Source organism: Phaethon aethereus (genome assembly GCF_964289735.1).
Source record: "Phaethon aethereus genome assembly, chromosome: 3".
Taxonomy (NCBI): domain Eukaryota; kingdom Metazoa; phylum Chordata; class Aves; order Phaethontiformes; family Phaethontidae; genus Phaethon; species Phaethon aethereus.
Window position 1 is genome coordinate 26,532,886 of NC_138576.1, and position 24,053 is coordinate 26,556,938.

The following is a 24,053-nucleotide window of genomic DNA, read 5'->3' on the forward strand; positions in this document are numbered from 1 at the left end:
GTGGATGTCCCTTTCAAGAAACAAGTCCGTACCATGCACAATTACATTCCATGATGTACTGTCTCTGGCTGAGATAGAGTTAATTTTCCTCATAGTCCATATGGTGCTGTGCTTTGCATTTGTGGCTAAAACAGTGTTGATAACACAGCAACATTTTGGCTTTTGCTGAGCAGTGCTTGCACAGCATCAGGGCTTACTCTCCAAAGCCCCCTCCTGTCCAAAGGCCGGTAGGTTGGGAGTGGGCAAAAGGTTGGGAGGGACACAGCCAGGACAGTTGACCCAATCTAACCAAAACGATATTCCATGCCATATGACATTGTGCTCAGCAATAGAAGCTGGGGGCAAGGAGACAGATGCAGGTATATCCATGGTTATGGTGTTTATCTTCCCAAGCAATCACTACACATATTGAGGCCAAGCTTCCCAGGGAATGGCTAGACATCTGCTTGTCAATGGGAAGTAGTGAATATTAAACTGCCTTTATCTCAGTCCATAAACTTTTCCATCTTATTTCCTGCCCCTGTCCTGTTGAGGAGGGGGAGACAGAGAGCAACAGGCTGGGAGTCTGGCAGCTAGCGAAGGTAAACCCACTACACAGGACTGATCCTGTATTTATAGTAACAGGTTACAATCACAGAATTATGTGGGTGGGAAAGACCTTCAGCTAATCCAACACCCCTGCTCAAAGCAAGTTCCCTTACAGCAGGCTGCTCTTAGACTTCTCCAGTTCAGTTTTTAGTATCTCAAAGGATGTAGATCCCACAGCCTTTGTGGAAACTGGTTCCAGTGTTTGACCAACTCATGGTGAATTTTTTTTCCCTAATACTGAGTCAGAATGTCTCATTTTCCAGCTTGTGTCCATTACCTCTCATTCTTCCTCTAACAGCCTAGCTCCTTTTTCTCTGTTTCCTTCTGTTAGATAGTTGAGGGCAGCATTAAGATCCCCTTTGGAGCTATATCTCTCCAGGCTGAACAAGCCCAGCCTCCCCCAGCCTCTCCTCACAGGGAAAGTGCTCCAGCCCCCCACCAAAATTGCTCCACTTTATTGATGCCTTTCTTGTACTTGACTAAGACGTAGGTTACAACACTTCAGGGGAGACTGCACTTTCTCAGTATGTCTGACTATGTTCAGGTACCTGCAGTCTTTCTTTTTATGACTCAGATACAAATCATACATAGATACATAACAGCCTTCTTAAAATGGAAGTATTAAGCTATTGTAACAAAGGGACAGCATTTCCTGAAAGAGCAGCTGGCATGCTCATCTATCTTAAAATCTTTTGATCTCCTGATGATAATGAAGCTAGTTGTAACTTCTTCTGGTCCCACAAGGTCCTTGTCTCAGCTGGTTGTTCCAAGATAATTACTCTCCACGGAGCAAGTGTTCATTTTTAGACCTGCAGGAGAGTTCTTTTGATCTCCCGCATGCCAGGAACTTCTCCTGTCCTGCTTCAGAGCAGATTTTCAGCTCAGTGTTTTCACGGGCAATGGTACCCAAGTCTTTCTTGTTTCCTGCAGTCTGACTTAGCTTGAACCAATCTTTTTGTGTCTTTAAAAAAACAAAAGAATCTCCTCATCTACTAAACAAACACAATCATTAAGAAAATTTATCAATAATCAGTTCCATATACTGACTGAATCAGTTATTGGAGCAGCACTTCAAATACATCACTTGAGTCTTCTGAGCAGAAGAATGGAACAAATGCTTTAAGGAATTTCGCAGATCTCCTTCTGGGTTATAAACCAGGATGAAATATTAGTATTCTCTTTTATGTGAATTCCCACAGAAGACACGAAGTTAGAAGTTTGGTATTAGGTCTTTCACACGTGGGAAATGTTTCCTAAGCAGCTGAGCACAGGTCCCCTCCCTGTGCCAGGCTGCCATCTCCCCACCCAGTCCAAGGATGCTGGAAGGTTGCTGTGAGCCCTCTTGAGGCCAGAAGGTAAAGAAAGCAGATCACAAAACCTCCCAGCACCGCTTTTTAATGTGAAGGCTCAGTGCCTTCCAATAACCTGACCTGAACACTCAGAAATTATTACAGAGGAGCTCCAAACATGTTATATCAGCCGATCAAAATTATTTAAGGAAAAAAAATTATCAAATATGAGGTTTCTTCTGATGTTGCTCAAAAGGCAGAACTGCTTCTTTTATTTAAAAGCTAGTGCTTTTTTATGAAGCTTTGTGCTGTGCTGACCTATCTCTGCAAACACTATATATACCAATAACTAAATACTAAATGCTAAATATTAAATACTAAATAGCAAATAACAAACAACAAATACTTAATATTAAAAAAAAACCCTTCCTTGGGACTTATTTAAACAAAAAGCATCATTCACAGCATGTATTTATTCAAAGGTTTTGGTAGTGATGGAACTGCATTCAGCAAAAAGAGTGCCCTCACAGACCAGCTTGGAGCTTCCAAGCTTCACATTAAATAGATGCTATCCTACCCAAAAAGAGGTGTTAAATGTATGAAAATGGTCCTCTGAACTGAATGCAAGTTATCACCCTTATCAGGTCAATAAAATGGATGAATTTATCAAGGCAAAGGCACAAGACATTGTGGCAGAGTGTTCTGAGCACCAGCACTGCTCCTCCTTGCTGAGGTAAGATTGCTATCACACAGAAACATTTTGAGCTGAATATAAAAATTCAGAAATTAGGTCTTTTTATTTCAGGAAGGCAACACAGTGCAGGCGCTGTGGTCTGACCAGCAATTTTGCATCTGACTGCGTATTCAGACAGATCTGGGTGATATATTTGATAAATTAAATATGCCTAATTCGTCTCTGAAAGGATGAGATCCAAACAGTCTGAAACAACAGGCAAGTTATCTGCATTTCAGGAAGCTTAGCCTGTGGGAGGACAGGAAAGAATAGAAACAATGACATAACCTTACTTGATCCTTTTGTGGACTTCTATAAAAAGTCCAAAAAAATGTATGTGGATACCATGAAAACACACACAAATGAACTCTGCAGACTTAGAAAACAAACTCATGAAATATTCTGAGACAACAGTTGATGGTATGGCTGAGTAAGAAGTCTTTTTGATGAAGCCACTTTTAACTGTGTTTCTCTGTTCACTAAAGATGCTAATTAAGTTTTCTGTTGACTGTACAATAAAGATAAAATGAGAGGCACTGTATTATCTGTAGCACTAGAAGAATCTTCTAACTGATGTGGTTTTGCTGCCACTTGGATCTACTGTAAAGTATAGCTTTCTGCATGTTTGTAATATTAAGCAAACTTCAGAGGAGATTGCATCTTGTAAATTATTTAATATATGTTATATAAATACTTATCTAAGGACAGGTTGCTTGCAAAATCACATGGAATAATAGAGATATTGCATCACAAAGTTTAGAGTTTCATAATGATTATGCTGGTTGGCTTTGTTTGCCAAAGCAGACATCAGTGAGAACAGTGTCAATGTTAAATAACTATGTGTAGGATAACACACTAATTCCTCATCTAAACTGTGCATTCGTCTACTGGAAATAAGAGAGGAGTAAATAGATCTGAGCATGCAACTGAGTCAGGATGATTATGAGTGACCAACACGGCATAGCTGTTAAAAAGTAAATGTAGAAAGGCAGTCTTAGGATGCGTAACATATTCATATACAAAGTACAAGTAAAACCTCATCTGCAAGGTTACCTGATATTCTTTTACACTCACATTCAAGAAAAAAGAAAACATATGGAAACAAGCATGGATAAGATCCTTCAATGGAAGATAAAAACTTAAAAGAATATGCTTTGCATAAGAAAGGAGACGTGATATGACTGATTGTGACTAACAGAGAAGGAACAGAGCTATTAAAGACCAATGCTAATGTAAGACCAATAGGACATATGTATGTCTGCATGACTGCAGCCCAAGCACACTCTTCTCATGCTGTTTTCCTCCAAAAGATGCAATTCTCTGATTGTGACCTTCCTGAGTATTTGAACAAACATCTTCATTAACTTAAGTAAGCTTATATTTCCAAAGTTAACTTAAGAGTCATGAATAGTATTAACTTTGTTGACTTATCAGGAGGTTGAGCAGTTTGGAAGACAATGGAAGATTCTGGAGAAAGATTTAAGAGGTGGATCAAGTGGTGAATTACTGTTTTAAAATAAAAATTGCAAATACCAAGGTCACGGAAATGGTTCCTTTTATGTATTTTGTTATTTTTCAGTCACTGATACAGAATATCTTCATTTTCTATATCATTTATAAATAACACAAAAAATATAATTCTTCATACCTACTTTTAGTTTACATTTTTTGAATCTGAGTAATGTACCAAGCTTCTATACGGAAATAATCTAATTCAAAGAAAGTTGATACTCACTGCAACTGATATTCTGGTACTTCTTGAAGACAAATTCCTATTCTCCTGTTGGAAAAGTTTTATACTTTTGAATTTCCATAGATTTTGTTACTTTTGTTCCTGTCTCACACACCCCTAAGAATGCTTTTTTATATATATATTTTATATATATATACACACACACACTATGAGCATGATAATGAGTTAAGGTCCCTCAACAATCTTCTTTTCATCAGATATCAATTACAAAATCACATAGTAAATATGTAATATGTTTACTTTTTCAAAGTCTTGTTTATTCCAGAAATTTAAAATATATATATATTTAAAAGGTATATTATACAATACAAGCAGTCATTTGAAAAAAGACAGAATCACAGAATTACAGAATCACTAAATGCTTGAGGTTGGAAGGGACGTCTTGAAGTCACCTGGTCCAACTCCCCTGCTCAATCTGAGTCATGTAAACACACTATTACACCTAGACTCATTTTTTAAATAAAGAATAGGCTATACTGTTTTAAAACCTTTATCCTTTCTGTAAGTCCAGGAACAATATGCATTTCTAATCACATAGATAATCACAATTAAGATGACGGATAGTCAATGGTGACATTTCTGTCAGTTCTGAGTGGCCACTCAATTTATAATCAGAGAGTCATGGAGTCTTTCAGGCTGGAACAGTCTCTAGCCCAGCCTCAAACCAGGATCAGCTATGGGGTCAGACCAGGTTGCTCATGGCTTTATTCAGCCAGGTCTTTAAAACCTCTAAGGACTGAAACTGCACAACCTCTCTGGCCAACCTGATCCAGTGCTGGGCTGTTCTCATGGAGAAAAGTTTTCTTTTTATATACAGCATGAACCTCTCTTGTTTCAACCTATGACATTGTCCCTCATCTTCCCACCATGCACAACTGTTATGAGCCTGTCTCTGTCTCCTTGATAACCTCCCAGTAGGTACTGGGGCTGCTGTTAGACCTCCCCAAAGCCATTTCTTCTCCAAGATAAATAAGCACAGTTCCCTCAGCCTCTCCTCACATGGCAAGTGGATCTGGCCCTGACCACCTTGGTGGCCTCCACTGAGCTTGTTCCAGTTTATCAACATTTGTCTTGCATGGGGGAAGTTGAGAAGGGAATGAAACTTAAACACTGTATTCTAGATGAGGTCCAATGAGAGATAAGTAAAGGGGTATAAACATATCTTCAATCTATAATGTTGAAAGCTGTGGTAAAGTTGAGGTAATTGACATCCACCATTCTCTCCCTACCCTTACATCCAGTCATTTTATTACAGACAGCAATCATTTTTCAGGCATAATTTTTCCTTGGGATATCCATGCTGACTGTTCCCATCACTTTCTTCTCCTTCAGGTGCTGAGAAGGGTGTCCCAAAATGGCTCACTGCATGACTTTCTCAGGGACTGAAATGAGACTAACCAATTGGCAGTAATTCCACAGATCATACTGTGGATATTTTTTGAACATGGGACAATTACCATGTGCCAATGTTTCTTAGACTTCTGCATTAGGAAATTAAAATTATTTGGAGATATGCAACAATCATATTTAAATTCACTATCCATCAGATCTTAAATGTGTCTACACATTTGAGTCACTATTACACCCTACTTTTTGTTATACGGTTCCTTAGTTTGATAAATGTCCATAAGGTGGAAAAAGCTACAAATGAAACTTTCTAAAATAGCATTATAACTTGTATAGGATAGAGCAATTTACACCTTTAGGGTCACTTTTTAAAATATATATATTTATAACTTAAGTACTTTCTTCTCTTTCCATGTTCCAGGAAGATATTTCTAGTTGCCTAGGATTGGACCGAGAGACCATTTAAAGTCAAAGTTGAAGTCAATAGTTGTTTTTCTAATGTTTTTGACGGATTTTGAGTTAAGTGTCAAATCAGATATGAATTTATTTGACAAAAAGTACACAGTTTAACCTAAGACATAAATGGCAGAATGGTTGTTAACGATAAGAAGTGTGTCCAAGAGTTGCATTCTCTTATCACTCTCTTCCTATCCATGTGTATATCTAAGAAATGATGGTGTGCACAAGCTCTTGAAGAAATAGGAAGGCCAATAACCTGTGTTAAAATGATGTTGCACTTTCTCTAGTGCATTCAAGTTTTCTCAGTGACTAAGAAAATATTATTCTCTTTGGATATTGTCTCTGTTCACAGTTATAATTTCAATTACCTCATCTGGATTGCATTCATCAGTCTATTTTGTTTTCAAGAAGTGTCTTCTGTCTACTTACTCACTGAGTAAAACAAACCCCCAAAAACTAATATATCTCAAACAAAATCACATTTCAAGAGCCTTACATTGCAGGTTCTCTTCAAAGGAGCAGCTATGAGAGGCCGTGATTTTTGATAGGTGAGCATTTGATCAACTGTCAGAAAGAGAAATTGCATCAATACCAACCTGTCCTAATAGTCTGACATGCACTGACATTTTTCACAGCACGCCAGTGAGGGTTGTTGCTTTTTTCATAGATTTATCCCTTTCAGGCTGGCAACAATGAATCAAGAAAGCTGTGTAGACAAATCTCTGCTGATGAGGTGAGTGAGCAAGGTGTATGAGGAAACCATTAGTGCAGGAAAATCCTACAGTGTAGACCAGGCTGTGGTCTTTTCTTACCTGACTTCCGATAGAGCTGGAGAACAATTTTTGACAGGGTTGCTCAGTTTACAGGGCTGTACAAAAAGGCTTCCTCCTATGAGTGGTGGCTCAGTAACCACCCAGTGCTTTCTCTGTCAGCAGTGCATGACATGGTGGGTTTTGTGCTGTGGGACTCTTTCAGAATCTTATTTTCCTGTGTCCCTTCTTACCTCTCTCAAACAAAATTGTTTGAGATTTTTTTTTTAAAGTCCTGTGACCTAAAAGCAACTGTTGAACAGGATAACCGCAGAATAGCCATGAGAAGTGGCTTTTTCATTAAAACAACTGCAATTCCCTGCTACTTGTATAAGTTTATTATTCCATTATTGATGTTGGCCAAGATCCAGACCCATTGTACCATTTTACAAAGTGTGTTGCAAAGTGGTTTTGCTGCTACAATAAAGGGCATCTGACAAACCAATTATGCAAAGCAAGTGATTGACTGCAAAACTACATAAAAAAATGAATTAGGATTTTTCATATATTTATACAAGAAATGCCAACACGAAATATACATTTATTTCGTAGTAGGGATACTACATTACCACTACAACAGGAAATTAGACCCCTGTGTCTGTATCAGAATGCAATTACCATAACATAAAAACCATTTTTACTGTTTTGGCCAATACCTCAGGTGCTGTTAACAATGTCACGCAGAATGAGATATGGCTTATTCAAAGCCATATCTAAACATATGGCTTGTTTAAAGCCATATTCAAGCCATTTAGATATGGCTTATTCAAAGCCATATCTAAATACAAGTCCAAAAGGATCTTCTTGCCCTATCAGTTTTATCAATGGGCCAGTATTCTGGTCCCCTTTTTCATACTGGATAACAAGATGTTCCATGTATGACTTCACTGATATCAGTAGAACTTCTCGGGGTTTAAAAAGCATTGATTGTGATGGGATTCAAATCTCTCTTTCCATAAACTCCTCAATCAAGTTCTTGCCTGCACTACAGATACCTACATTTTGGTGAGGATCCAGTGAAGTCAGCTGGTAAGTTGAAGTTTGAGTTCAAGCAAGCCAGAGAAAATTTAAGAATTCTTTGGTACATGTTGTTGGATTTCAGAGGTACTGAATAAGGAGGTTGTGGAATCTCTGTCATCAAAGTTATTTAAGAATAGATTACACAAATCCTTTTGAAAAGAGGGAGAGATATTTTATCTGGTCTTGGGACAGGCTGAAGGACAAGATAAATCCCTGAGGTCACTTCTAGCCTCAGTGTTTATGATTCCATGACATGTGACAGGGGGGCATAGCTCTATGTCATTCACATTACTGAAATCCGAATCAAAACCTCAGGTTTTGTCCTGAATGATTAGCTTGGGGAGAAATGTGATACTTTGTTTTATAATTGCAGGACTGGTTTTGCTATATACTTTCTGAAAAGGACAAATACTTTCTCATCTTCCCTGGACTATAGTTTATGAAACACAGCATTTTTTTTAGATGTTTGGGCTGTATTTTCAGGGGGTTTTAAATAGAACTTCAATAATCTTCTTCCCACAAATTCAGATTATGATCATTTTCTCTTTCAATATCCATATCAGCTGGAGTCATACCAATAAAAATGCCATTTAAATATCTTTTCCTTAGGCAATAGGAAATACAGGGGAAAAAAGGGGATTGAAACAGCAACATGCAGAACGTCTAAGACTCTTAAAGATGGGAAAAGCCACTTTAAAAGAGCACTAATTTTTGGCATTACCTCTTGGTGTATATTTCATAAATCTGAATTAAACACCTAAAATCTCCGTAAAGTAGATGAGGTGGTACAGGCATGTTTTCACAGCTTCTACATACTGAGCAGAAAAGCTTTAAGTGCTGGAATGGGAGCATCTGAAATGCTGCCTACCAGAGCTATTTCCACCTCTGGGATTCTCTGACCAGAAACAATTGCTGGATTAAAGACCGCTCGCTGCCATCTGGATGATTCATACCTTTGTAAAAGATGATAAGCCCATCTACAGGATGTACCTAACAACACTTGAGTAGTAGTAGATTATTTGCCAGGAACTGAGAGACATGTGGTATGTCATTACATTGTTTGTAAGTCCTCCTACATCTGAAACCTTTCCAAACCACATCTTTTTCTCCCTGCCTGTGTTATTGCCCTAAACATCAGTCCAGCAGTAAGTCTACCCGTTTACCAGGTATGCTCCAGTTCTCATGAGGGAATGCGCAGCCAAGATTGTAATTTCATGAGGGTGAGAGAGAACAGTCCTGGGTTCTGGTTTCCACTTCTAACGCTGTTTATTCATCTGCCTTTGAAAGATTCCTTGACACTATATTTCAGCAGTGCTGAAACACAGTCACGGGATTTCCCTCTTCCAGTAAATATACAGGTTTCAAGTAAGCCCTGATTGGAAATAACTTCCTGCTCACTTTTTGCCTTTCAGGACTTACAAACCTTGCACTCTTTGCTGTACCATGTTACATCTACAACAGGGAGGCTAGAGAAAATGTCTGTCTCAGCCTTTAACTTGGCAGAAAAAGATGTTTTTAAGGGGGTAGAAAACACATTTTGGATTCCCTAATGCTCAAGAGGTCAGTGAATGGAGCTCTTTAATTTCTTGTACAAATATAAAATAAATTAAATAGTAAAAGACTGACCTTCTCCACCCTCACACACAGTTCTCCTTACTATCAGTGGGCAGCACTACCTCCCCTAATGGTGCTTTTAAATGAATACAGCCACATTTCACATTTACTGTTGAATTCAATATGGTGAGTGATTGTAAGGTTTCTTCTGAGCATTCTTAGTCCCCAGGCGCTGGAATTCCTACTTTTGTGAATGCTGAACAAGCCTTAATGTTAAACAGATGGCAGGACACTGTTGAGCAGAGGTGGCTTTGTCACCACAGGACTTGAAGACCTGGGGTACTTTACCATCTTAACCTTTAACTCTTACCTGCTCAGGCACTTATCTGGGTAGACAAAGGATTTTTTTGTGGATATAATTTTTGGACTCGTATTCCTAAATTCCATCAAAGTTGCACTCCAGTTGGCCAAGCACTTTTTTCAGACCTGGCCATTTTCCAAGTAAACATGAAATATGAAATACAAAATTCTGCCAGTCACACATATCCACTATTATTAGAGGCTCATCTATATCCCTGAGTATTTCTGGCTTCTTGGGTTTCTGTCACACAGAATATTAAAACATAAATGTTTAAAAAATGAGGCATTTTATTAAAGTTATTTACAAATGCTAAATTCTGATTTCTTTTTTTTTTGGTTATGTCCACATGACCCATGTAATAAGTTGTAATAAGGCTGGTCTTGCACGTTGAGGGAAAACAGTGCATACTTCCGAACATATCACTTTAGAAATTGCCTCTTGGAAGATGTTACTCTCTGGTTAAAAATGAAAAAACTTTAGCCACAGTGAAATAGTCATCCAGGCTTATTTCACTAGTCATTGTGCTCGGCTTTGGAAAAAAGCAATGTTGCAGCTAATAACAAGCATTTCTCTGGTTTGTGGTTTCTAAACATGTACAGCAGTACATAGTGCCTTCTCTAAATTAACTTTGTTACAAGGAAGGGAAAAAAATGGAGAACATGACAACTCACAAGCAAACCTCCAAATGACCACTTAGCACATGTATGGGACATGATCAAGCAACTGCAAAGGTCATAGACCTTTAAGGTATTTTAGTGATCGCTAAATCTGGCCACTGACATAACAAATGAACTGGACATATAAACCTATCAGTCATTAATGTAAAACTCGTACTATATGCCTCAATACCTGTTCCAGCCCCACAATCTCTGCAATACTTGGATTTAACAGCAGTAATAGCTGTAGCCATCTGATCTGATAGACAATATTAAACACAGATATTCTTTCATCGGGATTAAATTTGTGGAGGAAATACATTATGATACAAACCAAAGATTATCAAATTTTATGTATGTGCTTCTTGAAAAAATACTTTGTTTTATACATAGCTATGGAAACATGGTATTGCCAAGAGAGACTGTTGAGTGAGAAGACAGGCACTAGTTTTCCAAGTGTTTCACAGAAAACTAACGCTCTCCTGTACAGAAGTCCCTGGACTACCTCATCCCTCCATCAACATGAAGTCTTTTGGGCTGAAGGATAGGGAGATCCATGAGTTTAGCTTGCCTCACCTCAAAAAAACCCTGGCCAAAGTTCTGCTGCTTAGACACTTAAACCAGAAAATGTTGAAGACATACAGGTTCAAAAATCTTTAATTGCTTTGCTTTTTTGAGTGAAGAGAAGATTGAAGGTAAAGTATTCAAGACAGCTAATAATCTGGCTTATAACTATTGTTTCCTTAGCCAGGAAGCAATTTTAAATGAAAATGAAGATGGAAGAAAAAAGATGGGTTTTAAATGTCCTTATATTCCTTTGAGCTATAAGTCCCTGTTCCTAAATATATTTCTATCCTACTATCTTCCCGCACATTAGTTAAAAGCAGATTATTTTAAAAAACAAGCAAAGAATATTTCTGAATTTTTTTAACTCAATTAAGGGACAAAAGGATATGATATAATTTATTTGATTGTTCAAAGGCCAATCAAATAGGGAATTTCAAATATTCATGCCAAAATCAGAATATACATGTCTTAGTCCAAAATTGTTCATGTGAAAGCTTTTGATACAAAATTTTGTTCCAACAATGTGAGTAACAAAACACAAAAATCATAGTCCAGCAACTTTGTAACAGGACTGCACCGGTTTTGACAAATACATTATTCATAACAAACCATTAATTGAAGTACCACATTAGCAGTCAGTCAGTTCTGCAGCCATGTTAGATGTCACAGCAAGATTTCTGTGTTTATTTTGCTGTATAACATCTTATTTGTTTTGATTGTTTTAATACCAAGAAATACAGAAAATGGCATTACCTAATAATGCAGTGAAATATTCACAAACAATTTCAAATAGAGAAAAAAACTTCCTTTTTCATCAGTAATTTCATATTTGGTTTACAGGACAGATTCTCCTTTCCTTTATTGCACTCCAGATTCATGATTCTCTTTTCCTAGATTGAAACATTGAAGAAAATGTAAGGTCAAATTACAATTTGAGTAGGGTCAGAACTCCCTTTTATTGAAGCAGTCTTTCTGAAACATTGGATGGTAGTGTGATACTTATCAAACTATAATTATCAACAGGGAAGAACATCCTACTTAGCACTTTCTAAATGCAGCTTGCTTAGATAGGAGCATTAATAACAGTATCAGCAGCAAAACCCCTGGCACTGTGCTAGGTTGGGTACATGCACAGAAGGAGACATTTGGCTGCTCAAACAGGATTTATGAATATCTTTGGAGTAACTTGCATATTACTAGTGGGATGCTTATCACAGCTTGAGAACTCTGGCCCAGGCCCATCTTTATATTTGGATGACGCTGGTGTAAGAGTCACCTTAGTCATGTCATGAGACAGAGGCAAAGACTATGTCTCTGACACCTAGTGCCCAACTGGGTATGCAGTCCTCGCCCATTGCAAGTGTAAAGCAAAGTGTGCCAGCTTAAAACATCTCTGCTGAGCTGAATAACTGAATTATTCTGGACCAGGTGTGCACCCCCATGGTTATGGATATGGCTTGTATTAGGCAGTGAAATATTTGTTGCATAAATATGCAAATCTACCCTACTATTGGGAAAATTTAATAGAGGTGATAATGATCATCACCTTCGTTGTTCATATTGCTTAAAAAAAACCCAACACTTGAGTGGGATTGTTATTGCATTTTAATTGCTATTTATGAGTTTTATTGATTTTATGCTGACATACATAGAAGACAAAGTAGATATACTCTAACTGCTAACATTTAAAACAGAAAATAATGGTTGTTAGCTGCAAACTAAGGTATATTACAGCATATCAGGAGATTTCTTTGTTAATTATTTTTTGTCTTAGCCATGTTCAGAGGTCATTCGTTGCCTTCTAAATTTTCAAGTTTATTGTAGACCAATCCAAGGTTATATAACTCTCCAAACATAATTGTTCTGTGTACAATATTAGCTAACAAGTAATTATAACTACTAGCTCCCAGCTGGTAAAATGGTTAGGAAATTCATACATTTGGACCTGTCAGTTTAGGTTGAATTATTTGAGAAAATGCCTGACTTAAGAGAGTGCCAAAAGAGAGTGATTCAGATACAAATAATTGTATAGGATGTGCTGCTTTTGAAAAGGAATAATCATAAATGTAAATATTTTAAAATTCACAGTTCCCACATTAATTTATCTCAGAATATGGATTTGAGAAAACATTATACTGATAATATTTTGATAAAGTACTGAAAACTCAACTCTCAGAGTACATGCCAGGTGGCAGAGGAGTTACACAGTTTGCATTTATTTTTAACTAAATTATTACTTTGAAGTGAATAATTGTATAGTCATCTTAGATACCAACGGAAGCCTTTTCTAATCATGCTTAATATCCACTTACTTTCAAAATAATGGAAGTCTTCTCATTTAAGCAGTTCTGCCTTCAAAAACTTTCTTCAGTACATTAGATATTGTTGTTTGGTTTTTTTCCCAGGAGTTTTAAAAGTATTAGGACACTATTTTCCTGACTCCTGCATTACAAACTAATCAATAGCCAGCTAGAAAATGAGAAACTAAGTACCAAAGAAGGAAGGATCTTCAAGATGAAAAAAAGAGTAGGAGCCTGGTAACTTGATGTTCTGTAGACACTAAAAAAACACTGGAGCAGGAACTTGAGAATTGAGTTGTTAAAATGATTAAGGTGATGTTTTAGCAAAAGATCTAGTACTGATTTTAGCCCAGAACACATAGCTCAGAAGAAATGGAAGTTGTCATCACTCTAAGTGATATGAGAGGCCTTTCAACTTTGGGATGTTTAATGGGATCAACAATCATTGCAGCAGAACAGGTAGTGCTAGAGAATAATCCCAATTAGTACGCAGAGGTCAACAGGCACCAGATCTCCCCAGGAGCTCCACAGCTATGTACAGCTACCTGCATGTCACTCAATGCCTTTACACATCAAAGCCAGGGCTTGTATGGGCCCTTCGCCATTCTTCCACTAGCTAATTTCACCGGGAGTTTAAAGTATGTCATATTTATTTGGATTTTGTACCAAGGTAAATGGGACTGGACTGATAGGCTAAGAAGCAACCTCAACATTTTTGCCACAAAACACAGGAGCATATGACAGCATTATATCATGAGATGTCACTTTTCCAGAAGGCAACCAGAGAAAGGTGGAAAGCCAATGAGAACACTAAATTTAAGAATGTGTATTCATAATTGTTTTCATTCTTCTAGTACTTGCAGAATTGCATAGTGTCTTTTGAAATTACAGAAGTTAATTTTATGAAGTACATTTTCTGCACTAGAAAAACTCTCCTTGCTAGTGTTATTTATTGCTCTTTGCTTTATCAGTTCTCCCCCTGTAAGTTCAGAAATGTTTCTTGTTGTACTATAACTCCATGTTTTTTCCAGCCCTCCCCACAAAGAGTTTTGGGGTTTTTAATGCCCTTGTGTCACGTAATTGTCCTGCACATTACATTTCAGAAGAATGAAAAATCTCCTCTGCCATTTAGGGCAGTATCTTGAATAAATTCATCCCAACAGAACCTGTCATTTTAGAATAGACATAACTACAGTATCAAAGTATTTTTCCTGTTGAATTTGCTTTCTCAATCTTCAGAGACTTCACCTTTACTCAGAAAAATAATTGAGTCAGCTGAACTATAAAAAATGCTCAACTTTCATGGGCAGGTTGATGCAAACCTGGTGGGCAACCTTTACCTAACATGTGGTTGTTACAAAAAAAAAAAAAAAAAGAAAGAAAAGCCTTTTTGCCTGAGACATTTCATGGTTTTGTTTGTTTATTTGTTTGTTTGTCTTGGTGATAATTACAAAATACACATTTAGCTCTCACTGTCCATACTTCTTTGTAGAAGTATATATGCCTCTGTATATATCATTTAGCATTGTGTTGTAGTAGTTCTATACCCATTCCTTAAGTGCTTCTTTGTTCCACTGGGTTGAGCTTTCAAGTCTTTTTTCTTTGACGCACCTTCTAGTTGTTGGTTCTTGTAAAAAGTGACTTAAAAAGACTGTGTTAGAGCTATCATACCACAGAAAGGCTCTAACATACCAGCAGATACCTGCTCATACACTATGGGAGTTACTGATCCACTCAGTTTCCTAGGTACCCTCAAATTAATTGTGTCCTTTGCTTTACTTCCTCTTTTAAAACATGACCAATGACAATGTGACATCCATCTGGCTAAAGTTTTGAGCTGTTTTCTAAGGAAGGTCTTGTAGTAGTCACCAAGCTATTCTCCTAGTGCCTTAGCTATAACTGAACCAACCTGTCACCTACTCCTCTCCCTTTCAGAAATGATCTCCAAAGGAATATGTGTAAAGGACAATCACATCACTGCACTTTTACCTGGTTCTGATCCTGAAAAGAGACCTCTATTTTTTCTCTATCCTCTTGGTCCTTGAATTCAGCTGTTTGAGCTATGTACAGTTCATAAATTATTGTACAGCTCACTGTACGAAAGTAACACCATTATCAGCAGATAAGTAGAGCCAGTTACTTAGGGCCACATAAAATTTTTAAGATCCTTATTTACAGCAGAAAATTATTTTTAGTGAAATCAATAGAAGGAGAGCTTGTAATGGGATCTTCATCCTCTCTTAAATTCACTGCTGTCCATAGAGTTTGCTAGAGTCAGTCTCTGATAAGGCTATCCCATAAACAGCTGGCAGGCAAGAGGCAATTTCTATCAATACCAAATTTGTAAAGGGCAGCCAGAGAGTCATTTAAGCCAGGAACAGAAGAAGATTTGAAGCTTTTAGCTGCCTGAAAAATTTTATATTCTTGGTGAGACCAGTGAATCTAACACTGACTCACTAATAACGTGTAAGGTGATAACTCAGCAGAGTATCACTGCACAAAGTAATATGTCTTCACTCAAAATGTGTTCTGAATATGAGAAATCTAAGAAGTATAAGATGGCAATCTAGGTGGCAAAGCATGGAGCACATTTTGCTGAGGAATCTTACAAGTCCTGGTGGTGTGGTTTGTAAACCCACATTCACCCTGATAAACTCTTATTGATGTAACTAATCATACCTAGCCCATCAACTTTACTATCAATCTGGCCTTGAGTTTAGAACTAATAGAAAAGTTTTTCTGGGATGATTATAGCTTCTAAAGACACAGCTTATTTTCACGGCATGAAAAAAACTTTAAATGTGTACAGGACTCTATTCTGGTAATATGCAGTTTTCCTGAGCAAGCACATTTTCACTTAGGCTTGGTTTCACATACTATGTTTTTAGCCAAGTTTGTAACCTAATTGTTTGAGTGGAACACAATTAGGTATTTCATTTGAAAGGGGCAGCTGTTAGTTCAACACGAGGCTTCCCCAAAGAGTGTTAATGTTACTAAGGACAGAAGCTTTCCTTTAAAAGTTAAGAGCAAGGAAGATACATAACTGAAAAGGAGTTATTTCAATGCTTTAAATAATTTATTTGAGGTTTACCCATATCACTGTATCTGGTTTACTCATTTCAGATAACAAAGCACATCGTTAGTCCAGCACCTGTGGGTGTCATTCAGACATTTTAGTGCAGTATACTATGAAAATTTTCTAAAATTGATGAAGATTTCTTCTCCTTCCACAGCAGAAAACTATTCTGTTACTAAAAAAAGGGAGATGCATTCAGTCATATGTTTAGAGCTTTCAGCTGAATCGGTTGTTAAATAAGCATAATCTGTAATTTTCACTCTCTGGTGGTTATTCCAGCTTAAAAAACAACCAATCCATCATAGTGTTTGGAGAAAATATACAGTAGAAGGCCCAGGGATGGTGCCAGAAGCTGCTTTTAGTTCTGAAGTAAATTCAGAAGCTGCCCTCTGGATTTCCAATATGTGTGACAAAAGAGAGAGTTGGAGACTGCAGCAGGCTGGATTCTTTCAGCTACAACTAAAAAGGATCTGAGTCATGTACCATTTTGACTTCATGAAACCTGTAGCATGCTGTCAGCCTACACGGAAGTCCAGCCTTTCATCTGAGTAAATCTGGCTGCAGCAAATGAGCCAAGTCAAGGTCATGATGTAGGGGAGAAATCTTGGATTCAAGGTCCCACATGGAGCTTCTCTTTTGGAGCACACAGAAGATTACTCTTGTGCTAGATAGCACATACAAATGGGAGGTAAAGTAATATATAAGGGTTAGCGTTAACATCTGTAAAGGTGTTACAATTATCGAATATTTCACACAGTGCCATCAGCAGCCATCTTATAGGTATAAAACCTTCACAGGCTGGTTTTGAAATTCTGACACATCCACCAAAAAGCCCCTTGGTATATATACATCTACAGGAGCTCCTAAGAAAGGGCAATTGGCATTAGTGCTGAAATACAGCAACCCCTTCACTTCTAGAAATGGGTCATGTCACACTGACAGCCTACAGGATGGGGCTGATGGGTCAGCCAAAAGAGGACATTGACAGCAATAAGCATAAGGTAAAAGTTACATGAAGAAAGATCATCTTTTCGGCCTCAGAAAACAAGAGGAAAACTGAAAGTGGACCTAGAAGTAGTGACCACAGGCAGGGAGATGTTTCTGTACTGTTCTTCAGCAGCTTTTATCATAATTTCAGAAACTCACTGCTGTGTTTACCCACTGAAAAGATGATCACAAAGTCCTACAACCTCAGTGTCGACAGCTCAGTGCATTGACAGGGGGGAAGGGAATAGAAATGGTGGGACCACAGTGAGTGCTTTGAGGCAACAAGCTTAGAAGAGGGAAGATGCCTACCAACACCCTTGAGATTTATGCTTTTACTAATTACAGGACCTGAGGAGAACAGCAGTCGACAAAGGGAACTTTGACAGTGATGAGTTAAAGGAAAGGCACTGGACTTTTGATAGCATTGTTATAAAGCAGGGTGAGGCAGAACAGAGAGATCTCCTGGCATGAAGGAAGTTGCACTCAATTCAGTTTGTGATTCAAACATAGACCAGGAGACTGCAGCTATGTTCACTCTTTGGGACACAGCCTGTTCTCTGGGCATGAAAGCAAGTGGCACAAAGCAACACAGTTCTATATGGCCCATGCAATCTCCCAAACCATGGCCAAGCATGGTCTAGGACAGAACAAGCTGGCACAAGCCAGAATTGTATCAGGGAGCTTATGGATAACGATGCATCAGTTCTTTAATTGTGCCTTGGCATGGTGATTTTATTCACTATAGAAGTAGTTTGTGGGACTATCTTAGTAGGAGGAACAACTCTACTATGCTATGCAAGACATTACTGCTATGACAGGGCAATGCAACATATAACTATGAAATGCACTTGCAAGTGAAACCATAGCTGTAGTACTTGAAGTGTGTGAAAACTTAAGGAAATAAATTCCTTTATCCATGTGAAAAATAATCCCTTACATGGCATGCCAGGTGAGTGGTAAATAGCAGACCACTATAAAAACTATGTCATACTAACATGGGAATTTATCATTGCATAATTGTCTGGAAGAGGCACTGTTCAGGCTTAATTTTGGGGTATATTATGAATATATAATACTATGAATCATAAAGTGAAAACACATTCCTGTAAATTTCTGGAATTATCATATGGGGACACAGTAATTTTCTATCAGATTACAGTGGTAAATTCAGGCTTTGCAATAGGTTGCAGCAGGTTGAGGAGATTTGTGGCATCTTTCAGTATGGTGGCATGCTCTTCTGGAAATGCAGAAGAGCTATATCATTCAGATATGTCGCTAAGAATTGACTCTGACTTCTCAAGCAGTTTGCTAAACTAGACCAGATTATCCCTTGTCCTAAAGATGAGTGGTAGTAAATAAGAAAATTGAGAAGGCAGTAACAATCCCTCTATAAGAGGGCTTACCAAGACAGGTTCAAGCAGATTTTGATGAGTTTGTTTATGGGAACGTTGGTGCTATTTCTACAATTACAAGAGATGCATCAATAGAAACCTAGTCATGTTATCATTTCACCAGTGCAATTTCTAAGATGAATGAAACAGCACATCACAAGATAGTGATAAGCTATAAACAAGATGGTACTCCTGCCTTACAGCAATTCAAAGCAAGACGTATTACCTTTGTGGCCCCATGGTGATTATTGAAGATTATCTGTTCTTTGAGGGTCAGGTAAACCCATAGCAGTTCTTCCTGGTGATCTTAATTGCTAATGTTTCAGTTATATCTACAGGTGAGTAAGTAATGACTCTGAAGAAGAGAAGCTGTCAGTTACCTGTATTGGAAAAGCTTTACCGATGTCAAGCTAAGGAACAAGAAGGCCCATAGCTGTCATGGTCAGTTTGTGTTCAGGAGAAGCCAGGAGCCACCCCAGCAGACCGCTGCTGTACAAGCTGGAAGCCTTTCCCTCTCAACAGCTGCAGCTGATGTGCTCAGACACAAAGATCAGTAGCACAGTTAGTTATTATAGATCATATAAGAGAAAGGTAATAGTTTGAAAAAACGCAACGTTGTCATCCTAATCATTTACGTCTCTTATATAAGTCAGCTATACTTAGTCTAGTCCTAAAAACTTCTAGTGAAAGAAATGTGCTAGTGTCTGTTGGCAGCCTATTCCAGTATTTCACTAGTTTTACTGATATCCAACCTGCATCTTTCTTTCTGCAATTTAGTAAAACATGTTTCGTTGTAATAAGATTGTCCTATTCATCAGTCTCTGACTGCTCTTGCTAGTCCACCCAGATGGAAACCTTGAGGTTATACAACAGATCCTTGTAGGATGAGGGAGAGGATGACACTGTATCAAACCCCAATTATTCCTTGAATCCTGGACAGATCTTTGCTTTTGTGAATCAAGCCAAATGCTACAAACTGTTCACAACTGGTTAGCTCTTGCTTGTTTTTAAATGCCATGCATTTAACTAGAAAATGTTCAGAAAAAATATTCATCATTCCAGTATTGCCAATGAGCTTCCTACTCTAAGTACAAAAGCCAGACCTTCCTGTTTCTGGATAGACCTCAAAATTCTGAAATACTTTTATACAATACTACTTATATTAACTACATTATATTACATATAGAAATAATGGTGCTGCTCTAATATTTGTCAATGCTGTCTACGGTGCTTACCTCCATGGTTGTCTTTAGACTATATTTAAGCTTATGCCAAAAACACTTAGGAAGTCAATAAAGCTGCTTCCATTTCCATTATTTACCAACTTGTCTAAAATTAATCTGAGTAGAATTTGCATGGGCTAACAAACAGAAGGGATTTAGTATAAATTTTAAATTAAATAATTCAAGTAAAAAGGAATCTGAGATTTTTACTCATGTACAGAGGTGTGCAAGCAAGAAGCAGTTTCCACTGAAGACAGAGATCAAATTTGTTAAATATGAATGCCTCAGATTTGGTATGGATGTACATTTCTGGGCAAATAAACAGATGCTTATCTGATTTTCAGAACTGTTGCGCATGTGCAGTCCATATTGATTCTCTGAAAGCTAAACCTATTTGATATTTCAAAGAGATGAGAAAACATTTTTATTCAATGTTTGAGTAATACTATATTTGTGCTGCTAAATTTATTATTTTAGTATCATCAGAAGTGGTTTAAATGAGACTTCCTCACACACAGTCCCATAAGCACTAGTGTGCTGCACTATCCAAAATAAACTGCATTTAAACAATTTTGTATTTGAATGCTTCCTTGGTTCCTTCATATTTATTGTAGGGTAGCATTTGTTCTTACTGGGTGAACATGAAGCAGGATTACTGACATGATAAACTGGGCAGTTGCCCTTAAGACCTCTGTTTTATGGCACAGTTCTAGATGAAATTAAATCAATGACACTTTATATTACAGGCCTTATTCACAGTGAGCACCTGGAGGTCTATCTGTGTAGAGACTGAAGAAGCTGTTTTCTTAAGCACTAGCTCTTTCTGTGCTACTAAAAGGAAGGAAATAATAGAATAAAAATTCTAGCAAAAAACATCTAATAACAACCCAAGAGCAGCATTTCATTCTAGTAGTTATCCAGAAACTTGATTTCCTTTGCTTTGTGTCAGGCACTTAGCATTATTGTTGCAGTTAAAGGAACTTTATGATAGTGATTAAAATAAAACTTCTTGGAGGAGAGGTGCCACAAGAGACTGCAGCATCACCCATAAAGTCATTTATCTACTGTGAAAACACAGGTCTATTGCTTTATTAAACATCTCTGTACAAGCTCCATTTGATGTCTGGGGCCAGATATTCACCTGGCACAGTTCCACTGAAATCAATGGACCCATATTGATTTACACGAGCTGAAAATCTAAACGTCTGAGTTTATTACAGCATCACTAAAAGGGGTGATTAATTGTAGCATAGCATCACAATATGATAATAATGCTCAGAAACCCCTCTAGAGTAGAATAGAAATATGTTATGTCTTTCTGCAAAGCATTCATTTCATGCAGGCTACCTCTTTTTCAGTTGTGGGTTTTTTTTATTTTTAAAATACAGATGGTAATCTTGTAACCATCTCAGATTTACGCTGCAAAATACATCATGACATGGCAATGGTATATAACTGCTGAAATCCTGATTGATCCTGAGTCCCAGCAACATAGTGATCCTCTTGAAGAAAGGTACGCGTTCTCCATCTGACAATGTCCTACAGAAGATATGGCCTTCTTGTCCTGCAGGACAGTTGATTCTGGGCCCTGTGTGCACCCCCAGGCTCAGCAACCCGTGCCCCCACCCAGGAGTTGGCTGCCTGTGTTGGTGGCCAGCCCTGATATGGTGAAGCCCTCTAAGCTGGGATCAGGCTTCTGGGAAAAAAGCTGTGCAAGAAAGCTGTGAGAAGCCACATCAGGACCTTCTCCTGCTTTGCTCATGCATTTAAGCTGTAGCTGTTGCCCTCAGTTCTGGCCTGAGCCCCCTTGGAGATATGCCTGTGCCTGGCCCTCATCCTGACCTGCTGAACTGGCCTCAGTCCTGCCTCATCACCAGGGACCTTCCTGGGCTGTGACTGTGACCCTGGTGACCATCACCGGACCTGCCCTGCTCTCCTTGCTCGGGCACGGTGGGACTGTGCCCTTGCTGGTGAGGACACTGCCCTTCCACCTCGCTGTCACCCGGCTCCTGGCTCCCCTTCCCTGGGGAGCAGCCCGCTCCTGTCGCTTCCTGAGAAGAGGAACCCTTAACTCCTTCACGTGCGCTGCTATTGGCAGCTGGCATAAGTGAAAAAGCATACACTGTCATTTTTGAAAAATAAAGATGAATAAATGTGCTTTACAGGACCATTCTTATTTAATACTAAATTTATCAGGAATGGTAAAAATTGAGCCTCTTTTTTTTTGTTGTTTTGCTACACAGAAATTTTCTGTTTACTAAGAGCTTATAATCTAAGAAGCTAAATGGCAGAGAGAAAATTAATTTCAATAATAAAAGTGGGTATTGGTACATTTCCCAAGCTATAGACATTTCAGCTGTCATGTGGAAGTGTGAGACACTCAAGGGTTCACCCCACCCTATGGTCTCCTGCAGAATCCCTGTAGCTCAGGTAGTTGCGATGCAGAGTCCCAGTCTCTCTTCCCCACTGAGAGACACCACGTGTGAAGATGCAGAGGGGCAGAGGAGTCCAGGCCCTGAGCTGTAGGAAAACTTGGGCCTCTTCAGGAAGGATCCCACACAGAAGTCACAGCAGAAGACATGCTTACCCCACCGCAGTCTCACACCATCGCTCCTATCTTGTCACAAACTTGGCACAGGGAAATGAGCTGAGCTGGTGCAGAGGGGCAGGGATACATCCATCGGAGAATCCACCTTGTTGAGTCTTACGGGCTAGGTCAGAGAGAAAGCGGAGGTCTGAATCAAGCCATCCTTGACTGGCTCGTTTCCTAATTCCCTGCTTCGTGGCAGATCTGGGTCAGGAGAGGGAAAATGAAAAAAGCAAAGGTAATGAACTTAACACACGAGGCTCCAGTCCTGGCTGCATAGTTTAATTCTGAAAGGACAAAGCCCGAAGCCCACTTATAGGACTGTAAATAGTCAATAACAATGTAAAGTACAAACACTTTCAACAGGCAACTCTTAACAGAATTAAAGTGTTAAAAGGACAAATTGTCTTTTCACAGAGGCATTTAGTACAGTGCTGCACACTCACCTTATCAACAGCACTAAATGTTAATAACATGAAGAAATTAGGTGCAAGTCTAGCATTTTGGTGCCAAGTTTCTCAGCATGAATAGCTCCCTGAAATGGCAGCAGGCATGATACGGATTCATCCTAATACAACTGCTGACATGAAATGGTGTTTAGAAGTGTTTTGGGGAGCTAGGCTGGCGGTAAAGGTTTCCATCCGAGGCACCCAGGTCCCATAGCATGCCAGACTCTGGGCACTACAGTTCAGCAGCTCATTAAGCATTTCAATCATACCCAGCAGTTCTCTGAATTGTGGTCTTTTCAGTACATCAATTTTTTCTCTAATTATATTGATTTTAGCAAATTGTAGTCTCCTTCTGTTGATTTTCAACTATGTACAGCAAAAACTTGGAGTGTGAGAGGAAAAACAAACTGATTGTGCTCCAGCAAGTTATTTTATACCATTAGACCTTCCATGGGACGAAACAGAGACTTCAGAGCTAAGAGCATATGAAAATATTACAGTTATTAAAAAAATAAACAGAAGCTAAAATTAATATAGACCTTACATTCATCACTCAGTAAAAAAAAGACCACTCAACTGTCTGGAACACCAACTCTGTAATTACATGCTTGTTTATTTTCAGTGTGTGGAGGGTGTAATTGCCTGTGCCCAGCTTTATCTTCGGGTCATCACAACAGACAGACCATGCCACGTGCTGGCACCTGCCATCTGCAGGCTGTCCTCCCACACCAGAGACCTGAATGCTAGCTCACTCTGCTTCCTAAATCACATCTTAATAAGGCAGAGAGCTACTAAAATCTGCTCCATTAATTAGGGGCTGTCGTACAACCTCTAGCAAACTGGCAACACAACCCCTATCCTGTTTCTTCCCCATGTAGATAAGCTATGATTCCTCTGTACGCTT